Raw genomic sequence first — 12,824 nt, forward strand, 5'->3', positions numbered from 1 at the left:
TGTCTTTCACCATCTCTCTCTTCCCCTTCCACACACTCTCTCTCTCACCCTCTCTCGCCCTTCCTCACCCTCTCCACCCACCCTCTCTCTACCCACCCTCTCTCTCTCACCCTCTTTCTTTCTTCCCCTCCCTCACCCTCTCTCTCTCACTCTCTCATCCTTCCTCACCCTCTCTCCCCCACCCTCTCTCTCACCCTCTCTCTCTCTTCCCCTCCCTCACCCTCTCTCTCTCTCACCCTCTCTCATCCTTCCTCACCCTCTCTACCCCACCCTCTCTCTCCCCCACTGTCTCTCACCCTCTCTCTCTCCCGCTCTCTCACCCTCTCTCATCCTTCCTCACCCTCTCTCCCCCACCCTCTGTCTCCCCCACCCTCTCTCTCTCACCCTCTCTCTCTCCCCCACCTAATCTCTATCTCTCACCCTCTCTCTCCTCTTCCCTCACACCCTCTCTCTCCCCCTCCCTCAACCTCTCTCTCTTCCCCTCCATCACCCTCACACTCACCCTCTCCCTCTCTCCCCCTTCCTCACCCATACCCTCCCTCACCCTCTCTCTCTCACTCTCTCTTTTTCTTCCCCCCTCACCCTCTCTCTCTGCCGCCCAATCTCTCGCTTGCCCCCTCCCTCACCCTCTCTCTCTTTCCCCCTCTCTCTCTCCTCCTCCTTCACCCTCAGTCTCTCTCACACCCTCTCTCTTCCCCTCCCTCACCCTCACTCTCTTTTCTCCTCCCTCACCCTCTCTCTCTCTCCCCCCTCCCTCACCCTCTCTCGCCCCACCACTCTCTCACTCTTCCCCTCCCTCACCCTCTCTCTCTCCCCCCTTTTCTCGCTCTTCCCCTGCCTCACCCCCTTTCTCTTCCCCCTCTCACACTCGCGCTCCCTCAACCTCTCTCTTCCCCTCCCTATCTCTCCCTCCATCTCTCCCCATCCCTCTCTACCCCCTCTCTCTTCCCCTCCCTCTCTCCTCTCCATTCCTCCCCTCCCTCACCCTCCCTCTCTCTCCCCACCATCTCTCCCCATTCCTCTCTCCCCCACCTCTCTCCCTCTCCCTCTCTCTCCCCTCCCTTTCCCCCCTCCATTTCTCCCCATCCCTCTCTCTCCCTTCCCTCTCTCCGTCTCCATCTCTCCCCTCCCTCTCTCTCCCCTCCCTCTCTCTCCCCCCCCTCCCCTCCCTCTCTCTCCACCACCCTCTCTCTCCCCTCCCTCTCTCTCCACCACCGTCTCTTTTCCCCTCCCTCACTCTCTCCGCCCTCCCCTCCCTCTCTCTCCCCTCCCTCTCTCTCCCCTCCCGCTCTCTCCCCTCTCTCTCCCTCCCTCTCTCTCTCTCTCCACCACCCTCTCTCTCCCCTCCCTCTCTCTCTCCCTCCCTCTCTCTCTCCCCTCCATCTCTCTCCCCTCTCTTGCTCTCCCCCTCCCTCTCTCTCCCCTCCCTCTCTCTCCCCTCCCTCTCTCTCCCCTCCCTCTCTCTCCCCCTCCCTCTCTCTCCCATCCCTCTCTCTCCACCACCCTCTTTTTTCCCCTCCCTCACTCTCTCCCCAACACTCTCTTCCCCTCCCTCTCTCTCCCCATCTCTCTCTCCTCCCCCTCTCTCTCCCTCTCCCCTCCCTCTCTCTCCACCACTCTCTCTTTTCCCCTCACTCTCTCCCCCAAACTCTCTCTCCCCCTCACTCTCTCCACAACCTCTCTCTCCCCTCCCTCTCTCTCCACCACCCTCACTCTTTCCCCCTCACACTCTCCCCCACACTCTCTCTCTCCCCTCCCTCTCTCTCCACCACCCTCACTCTTTCCCCCTCACTCTCTCCCACACCCTCTTTCTCTCCCCCTCCCTCTCTCTCCACCTCCCTCTCTCCCCTCCATCTCTCTTCCCTCCCTCTCTCTCCACCACCCTCTCTCCCCCCTCTCTCCCCCTCCCTCTCTCTCTCCCCTCCCTCTCTCTCCCCTCCCTCTCTCTCCCTTCCCTCTCTTTCCACCACCCTCACTCTTTCCCCCTCCCTCTCTCTCCCGCTCCCTCTCTCTCCCGCTCCCTCTGTCTCCCACTCCCTCTCTCTCCCACTCCCTCTCTCCCCCTCCCTCTCCCCCTCACTCTCTCCCCCAACCTCTCTCTCCACCACCCTCTCTCTCTGTCTCTCTCACACTCTCCCTCCCTCTCTCTTCCACTCCCTCTCTCTCCACCACCCTCTCTTTCCCCTCCCTGACTGACACAGTGACTGACACACTGCACTGACTGACACAATGACTGACAAACTGCACTGATACAGTGAATGACACTGCACTGACTGATACATTGCACTGTTTGACACAATGACTAGCACACTGCACTGACTAATACACTGAATGACACACTGCACTGACTGACACACTGCACTGACTGACACAGTTACTGACACTCTGCACTGACTGATACAGTGACTTACACACTGCACTGACTGACACACTGCACTGACTGACACAATGACTGACACAATGACTGACTGATACAGTGACACACTCTGCACTGACTGACACACTGCACTGATACAGTGAATGACACTGCACTGACTGATACACTGCACTGTTTGACACAATGACTAGCACACTGCACTGACTAATACACTGATTGACACACTGCACTGACTGATACGCTGCACTGACTGACAAAGTGCACTGACTGACACAATGACTGATACACTGCACTTACTGACACATTGCACTGACACACTGAACTGACTGACACTCTGCACTGACTGATACAGTGACTTGCACACTGCACTGACTGACACACTGCACTGACTGACACAGTGACTGACACAGTGCACTGACTGACACAGTGACTGACACACTGCGCTGACTGATACAGTGACTTACACACTGCACTGACTGACACACTGCACTGACTGACACAGTGACTGACACACTGACTGACACAGTGACTGACACACTGACTGATACAGTGACGCACTCTGCACTGACTGACACATTGCACTGACTGACACAGTGACTGACACTGCATTGACTGATACTGCACTGACTGACACAGTGACTGACACACTGCACTGACCCACTGCACTGACTGACACACTGCTCTGACTGACACAGTGACTGATGCACTGCACTGACTGACACACTGACTGACAAAATGACTGATACAGTGACACACTCTGCATTGACTGACACACTGCACTGACTGACACAATGACTGATACACTGCATTGACTGACACAGTGCACTGACTGACACAGTGACTGACACACTGCACTGACTGACACAATGACTGACACAATGACTGACTGATACAGTGACACACTCTGCACTGACTGACACACTGCACTGACTGACACAGTGACTGACACACTGCACTGATAGTGAATGACACTGCACTGACTGATAAACTGCACTGTTTGACACAATGACTAGCACACTGCACTGACTAATACACTGATTGACACACTGCACTGACTGATACGCTGCACTGACTGACAAAGTGCACTGACTGACACAATGACTGATACACTGCACTTACTGACACATTGCACTGACACACTGAACTGACTGACACACTGCACTGACTGACACACTGCATCGACTGACCCAGTGACTTACACACTGCACTGACTGACACAGTGCACTGACTGACACAGTGACTGACACACTGCACTGACTGATACAGTGACTTACACACTGCACTGACTGACACAGTGACTGACACACTGCGCTGACTGATACAGTGACTTACACACTGCACTGACTGACACAGTGACTGACACACTGCGCTGACTGATACAGTGGCTGAACACTGCATTGACTGATACAGTGACTGACACACTGCACTGACTGACACAGTGACTGACACACTGTGACTGACCCAGTGACTGACACACTGCACTGACTGACACAGTTACTGACACACTGCGCTGACTGATACAGTGGCTGAACACTGTACTGACTGACACAGTGACTGACACACTGCACTGAATGACAGTGACTGACACTGCATTGACTGATACAGTGACTGACACACTGCACTGACTGACACAGTTACTGACACACTGCGCTGACTGATACAGTGGCTGAACACTGTACTGACTGACACAGTGACTGACACACTGCACTGAATGACACAGTGACTGACACTGCATTGACTGATACAGTGACTGACACACTGCACTGACTGACACACTGCACTGACTGACACAGTGACTGACACACTGTGACTGACCCAGTGACTGACACACTGCACTGACTGACACAGTTACTGACACACTGCGCTGACTGATACAGTGGCTGAAAACTGTACTGACTGACACAGTGACTGACACACTGCACTGAATGACACAGTGACTGACACTGCATTGACTGATACAGTGACTGACACACTGCACTGACTGACACACTGCACTGACTGACACAATGACTGACACACTGACATACTGACTGATACAGTGACACACACTGCACTGACTGACACAGTGACTGACAAACTGCACTGATACAGTGAATGACACTGCACTGACTGATACACTGCACTGTTTGACACAATGACTAGCACACTGCACTGACTAATACACTGATTGACACACTGCACTGACTGATACGCTGCACTGACTGACACAGTTACTGACACTCTGCATTGACTGATACAGTGACTTACACACTGCACTGACTGACACACTGCACTGACTGACACAATGACTGACACAATGACTGACTGATACAGTGACACACTCTGCACTGACTGACACACTGCACTGATACAGTGAATGACACTGCACTGACTGATACACTGCACTGTTTGACACAATGACTAGCACACTGCACTGACTAATACACTGATTGACACACTGCACTGACTGATACGCTGCACTGACTGACAAAGTGCACTGACTGACACAATGACTGATACACTGCACTTACTGACACATTGCACTGACACACTGAACTGACTGACACTCTGCACTGACTGATACAGTGACTTACACACTGCACTGACTGACACACTGCACTGACTGACACAGTGACTGACACAGTGCACTGACTGACACAGTGACTGACACACTGCGCTGACTGATACAGTGACTTACACACTGCACTGACTGACACACTGCACTGACTGACACAGTGACTGACACACTGACTGATACAGTGACGCACTCTGCACTGACTGACACATTGCACTGACTGACACAGTGACTGACACTGCATTGACTGACACTGCACTGACTGACACAGTGACTGACACACTGCACTGACCCACTGCACTGACTGACACACTGCTCTGACTGACACAGTGACTGATGCACTGCACTGACTGACACACTGACTGATACAGTGACACACTCTGCACTGACTGACACACTGCACTGACTGACACAATGACTGATACACTGCATTGACTTACACACTGCACTGACTGACACACTGCACTGACTGACACAATGACTGACACAATGACTGACTGATACAGTGACACACTCTGCACTGACTGACACACTGCACTGACTGACACAGTGACTGACACACTGCACTGATAGTGAATGACACTGCACTGACTGATAAACTGCACTGTTTGACACAATGACTAGCACACTGCACTGACTAATACACTGATTGACACACTGCACTGACTGATACGCTGCACTGACTGACAAAGTGCACTGACTGACACAATGACTGATACACTGCACTTACTGACACATTGCACTGACACACTGAACTGACTGACACACTGCACTGACTGACACACTGCATCGACTGACCCAGTGACTTACACACTGCACTGACTGACACAGTGCACTGACTGACACAGTGACTGACACACTGCACTGACTGATACAGTGACTTACACACTGCACTGACTGACACAGTGACTGACACACTGCGCTGACTGATACAGTGACTTACACACTGCACTGACTGACACAGTGACTTACACACTGCACTGACTGACACAGTGACTGACACACTGCGCTGACTGATACAGTGGCTGAACACTGCATTGACTGATACAGTTACTGACACACTGCACTGACTGACACAGTGACTGACACACTGTGACTGACCCAGTGACTGACACACTGCACTGACTGACACAGTTACTGACACACTGCGCTGACTGATACAGTGGCTGAACACTGTACTGACTGACACAGTGACTGACACACTGCACTGAATGACAGTGACTGACACTGCATTGACTGATACAGTGACTGACACGCTGCACTGACTGACACAGTTACTGACACACTGCGCTGACTGATACAGTGGCTGAACACTGTACTGACTGACACAGTGACTGACACACTGCACTGAATGACACAGTGACTGACACTGCATTGACTGATACAGTGACTGACACACTGCACTGACTGACACAGTGACTGACACACTGTGACTGACCCAGTGACTGACACACTGCACTGACTGACACAGTTACTGACACACTGCGCTGACTGATACAGTGGCTGAAAACTGTACTGACTGACACAGTGACTGACACACTGCACTGAATGACACAGTGACTGACACTGCATTGACTGATACAGTGACTGACACACTGCACTGACTGACACACTGCACTGACTGACACAATGACTGACACACTGACATACTGACTGATACAGTGACACACACTGCACTGACTGACACAGTGACTGACAAACTGCACTGATACAGTGAATGACACTGCACTGACTGATACACTGCACTGTTTGACACAATGACTAGCACACTGCACTGACTAATACACTGATTGACACACTGCACTGACTGATACGCTGCACTGACTGACACAGTTACTGACACTCTGCATTGACTGATACAGTGACTTACACACTGCACTGACTGACACACTGCACTGACTGACACAATGACTGACACAATGACTGACACAATGACTGACTGATACAGTGACACACTCTGCACTGACTGACACACTGCACTGATACAGTGAATGACACTGCACTGACTGATACACTGCACTGTTTGACACAATGACTAGCACACTGCACTGACTAATACACTGATTGACACACTGCACTGACTGATACGCTGCACTGACTGACAAAGTGCACTGACTGACACAATGACTGATACACTGCACTTACTGACACATTGCACTGACACACTGAACTGACTGACACTCTGCACTGACTGATACAGTGACTTACACACTGCACTGACTGACACACTGCACTGACTGACACAGTGACTGACACAGTGCACTGACTGACACAGTGACTGACACACTGCGCTGACTGATACAGTGACTTACACACTGCACTGACTGACACACTGCACTGACTGACACAGTGACTGACACACTGACTGATACAGTGACGCACTCTGCACTGACTGACACATTGCACTGACTGACACAGTGACTGACACTGCATTGACTGACACTGCACTGACTGACACAGTGACTGACACACTGCACTGACCCACTGCACTGACTGACACACTGCTCTGACTGACACAGTGACTGATGCACTGCACTGACTGACACACTGACTGACACACTGACTGATACAGTGACACACTCTGCACTGACTGACACACTGCACTGACTGACACAATGACTGATACACTGCATTGACTTACACACTGCACTGACTGACACACTGCACTGACTGACACAATGACTGACACAATGACTGACTGATACAGTGACACACTCTGCACTGACTGACACACTGCACTGATACAGTGAATGACACTGCACTGACTGATACACTGCACTGTTTGACACAATGACTAGCACACTGCACTGACTAATACACTGATTGACACACTGCACTGACTGATACGCTGCACTGACTGACAAAGTGCACTGACTGACACAATGACTGATACACTGCACTTACTGACACATTGCACTGACACACTGAACTGACTGACACTCTGCACTGACTGATACAGTGACTTACACACTGCACTGACTGACACACTGCACTGACTGACACAGTGACTGACACAGTGCACTGACTGACACAGTGACTGACACACTGCGCTGACTGATACAGTGACTTACACACTGCACTGACTGACACACTGCACTGACTGACACAGTGACTGACACACTGACTGATACAGTGACGCACTCTGCACTGACTGACACATTGCACTGACTGACACAGTGACTGACACTGCATTGACTGACATTGCACTGACTGACACAGTGACTGACACACTGCACTGACCCACTGCACTGACTGACACACTGCTCTGACTGACACAGTGACTGATGCACTGCACTGACTGACACACTGACTGATACAGTGACACACTCTGCACTGACTGACACACTGCACTGACTGACACAATGACTGATACACTGCATTGACTTACACACTGCACTGACTGACACACTGCACTGACACAATGACTGACTGATACAGTGACACACTCTGCACTGACTGACACACTGCACTGACTGACACAGTGACTGACACACTGCACTGATAGTGAATGACACTGCACTGACTGATACACTGCACTGTTTGACACAATGACTAGCACACTGCACTGACTAATACACTGATTGACACACTGCACTGACTGATACGCTGCACTGACTGACAAAGTGCACTGACTGACACAATGACTGATACACTGCACTTACTGACACATTGCACTGACACACTGAACTGACTGACACACTGCACTGACTGACACACTGCATCGACTGACCCAGTGACTTACACACTGCACTGACTGACACAGTGCACTGACTGACACAGTGACTGACACACTGCACTGACTGATACAGTGACTTACACACTGCACTGACTGACACAGTGACTGACACACTGCGCTGACTGATACAGTGACTTACACACTGCACTGACTGACACAGTGACTGACACACTGCGCTGAATGACACAGTGACTGACACTGCATTGACTGATACAGTGACTGACACACTCCACTGACTGACACAGTGACTGACACACTGTGACTGACCCAGTGACTGACACACTGCACTGACTGACACAGTTACTGACACACTGCGCTGACTGATACAGTGGCTGAAAACTGTACTGACTGACACAGTGACTGACACACTGCACTGAATGACACAGTGACTGACACTGCATTGACTGATACAGTGACTGACACACTGCACTGACTGACACACTGCACTGACTGACACAATGACTGACACACTGACATACTGACTGATACAGTGACACACACTGCACTGACTGACACAGTGACTGACAAACTGCACTGATACAGTGAATGACACTGCACTGACTGATACACTGCACTGTTTGACACAATGACTAGCACACTGCACTGACTAATACACTGATTGACACACTGCACTGACTGATACGCTGCACTGACTGACACAGTTACTGACACTCTGCATTGACTGATACAGTGACTTACACACTGCACTGACTGACACACTGCACTGACTGACACAATGACTGACACAATGACTGACACAATGACTGACTGATACAGTGACACACTCTGCACTGACTGACACACTGCACTGATACAGTGAATGACACTGCACTGACTGATACACTGCACTGTTTGACACAATGACTAGCACACTGCACTGACTAATACACTGATTGACACACTGCACTGACTGATACGCTGCACTGACTGACAAAGTGCACTGACTGACACAATGACTGATACACTGCACTTACTGACACATTGCACTGACACACTGAACTGACTGACACTCTGCACTGACTGATACAGTGACTTACACACTGCACTGACTGACACACTGCACTGACTGACACAGTGACTGACACAGTGCACTGACTGACACAGTGACTGACACACTGCGCTGACTGATACAGTGACTTACACACTGCACTGACTGACACACTGCACTGACTGACACAGTGACTGACACACTGACTGATACAGTGACGCACTCTGCACTGACTGACACATTGCACTGACTGACACAGTGACTGACACACTGCACTGACCCACTGCACTGACTGACACACTGCTCTGACTGACACAGTGACTGATGCACTGCACTGACTGACACACTGACTGACACACTGCCTGATACAGTGACACACTCTGCACTGACTGACACACTGCACTGACTGACACAATGACTGATACACTGCATTGACTTACACACTGCACTGACTGACACACTGCACTGACTGACACAATGACTGACTGATACAGTGACACACTCTGCACTGACTGACACACTGCACTGATACAGTGAATGACACTGCACTGACTGATACACTGCACTGTTTGACACAATGACTAGCACACTGCACTGACTAATACACTGATTGACACACTGCACTGACTGATACGCTGCACTGACTGACAAAGTGCACTGACTGACACAATGACTGATACACTGCACTTACTGACACATTGCACTGACACACTGAACTGACTGACACTCTGCACTGACTGATACAGTGACTTACACACTGCACTGACTGACACACTGCACTGACTGACACAGTGACTGACACAGTGCACTGACTGACACAGTGACTGACACACTGCGCTGACTGATACAGTGACTTACACACTGCACTGACTGACACACTGCACTGACTGACACAGTGACTGACACACTGACTGATACAGTGACGCACTCTGCACTGACTGACACATTGCACTGACTGACACAGTGACTGACACTGCATTGACTGACACTGCACTGACTGACACAGTGACTGACACACTGCACTGACCCACTGCACTGACTGACACACTGCTCTGACTGACACAGTGACTGATGCACTGCACTGACTGACACACTGACTGATACAGTGACACACTCTGCACTGACTGACACACTGCACTGACTGACACAATGACTGATACACTGCATTGACTTACACACTGCACTGACTGACACACTGCACTGACTGACACAATGACTGACACAATGACTGACTGATACAGTGACACACTCTGCACTGACTGACACACTGCACTGACTGACACAGTGACTGACACACTGCACTGTTAGTGAATGACACTGCACTGACTGATACACTGCACTGTTTGACACAATGACTAGCACACTGCACTGACTAATACACTGATTGACACACTGCACTGACTGATACGCTGCACTGACTGACAAAGTGCACTGACTGACACAATGACTGATACACTGCACTTACTGACACATTGCACTGACACACTGAACTGACTGACACACTGCACTGACTGACACACTGCATCGACTGACCCAGTGACTTACACACTGCACTGACTGACACAGTGCACTGACTGACACAGTGACTGACACACTGCACTGACTGATACAGTGACTTACACACTGCACTGACTGACACAGTGACTGACACACTGCGCTGACTGATACAGTGACTTACACACTGCACTGACTGACACAGTGACTGACACACTGCGCTGACTGATACAGTGGCTGAACACTGCATTGACTGATACAGTGACTGACACACTGCACTGACTGACACAGTGACTGACACACTGTGACTGACCCAGTGACTGACACACTGCACTGACTGACACAGTTACTGACACACTGCGCTGACTGATACAGTGGCTGAACACTGTACTGACTGACACAGTGACTGACACACTGCACTGAATGACACAGTGACTGACACTGCATTGACTGATACAGTGACTGACACACTGCACTGACTGACACACTGCACTGACTGACAGAGTGACTGACACTGCATTGACTGACACTGCACTGACTGACACAGTGATTGCCACACTGAACAGACTGACACACTGAACAGACTGACACACTGCACTGACTAACAGTGTGTGACACACTGCACTGACTGACACACAGTGACTGATACACTATACTGACTGATACAGTGACTGACACACTGCACTGACTGACATAATTAATTACACACTGCACTGACTGGCACAGCGACTGACATGCTGCACTGGCTGATACAGTGACTGACACTCTGCACTGACTGATACAGTTACTGACACACTGCACTGACTGACACAGTGACTGACATGCTGCACTGGCTGATACAGTGACTGACACTGCACTGACTGATACAATTGCTGACACACTGCACTGACTGACACAGTGACTGACATTCTGCACTGACGGACACAGTTACTGACACACTGCACTGACTGACACACTGCACTGACTGACACAGTGACTGACACACTGCACTGACTGACACAGTGACTGACACAGTGACTGACATACTGCACTGACTGACACAGTTACTGACACTCTGCACTGACTGATAACAGTGGCTGAACACTGTACTGACTGACACAGTGACTGACACACTGCATTGACTGACACAGTGACTGACACAGTGACTGACATACTGCACTGACTGACACAGTTACTGACACTCTGCACTGACTGATAACAGTGGCTGAACACTGTACTGACTGACACAGTGACTGACACACTGCATTGACTGACACAGTGACTGACACACTGCACTGACTGACAGAGTGACTGACACTGCATTGACTGACACTGCGCTGACTGACACAGTGATTGCCACACTGAACTGACACACTGAACAGACTGACACACTGAACTGACTGACACACTACACTGACTAACACAGTTACTGACACTCTGCACTGACTGATACAGTGGCTGAACACTGTACTGACTGACACAGTGACTGACACACTGCACTGACTGACAGAGTGACTGACACTGCATTGACTGACACTGCGCTGACTGACACAGTGATTGCCACACTGAACTGACACACTGAACAGACTGACACACTGAACTGACTGACACACTGCACTGACTAACAGTGTCTGACACACTGCACTGACTGACATAATTAATTACACATTGCACTGACTGACATGCTGCACTGACT

General features: G+C 50.6%; 1 protein-coding gene across 5 annotated transcripts in view; it reads left to right on the forward strand.

Moving 5' to 3' along the window:
• Positions 1-12,824, forward strand: part of slc26a10 (solute carrier family 26 member 10) — a 166,075-nt gene that overhangs the window by 36,863 nt on the left and 116,388 nt on the right. The gene's annotated exons all lie outside the window — the stretch shown is intronic.

The sequence above is a fragment of the Chiloscyllium punctatum genome, chromosome X (assembly GCF_047496795.1).
Source record: "Chiloscyllium punctatum isolate Juve2018m chromosome X, sChiPun1.3, whole genome shotgun sequence".
NCBI classification, from domain to species: Eukaryota; Metazoa; Chordata; class Chondrichthyes; order Orectolobiformes; family Hemiscylliidae; genus Chiloscyllium; species Chiloscyllium punctatum.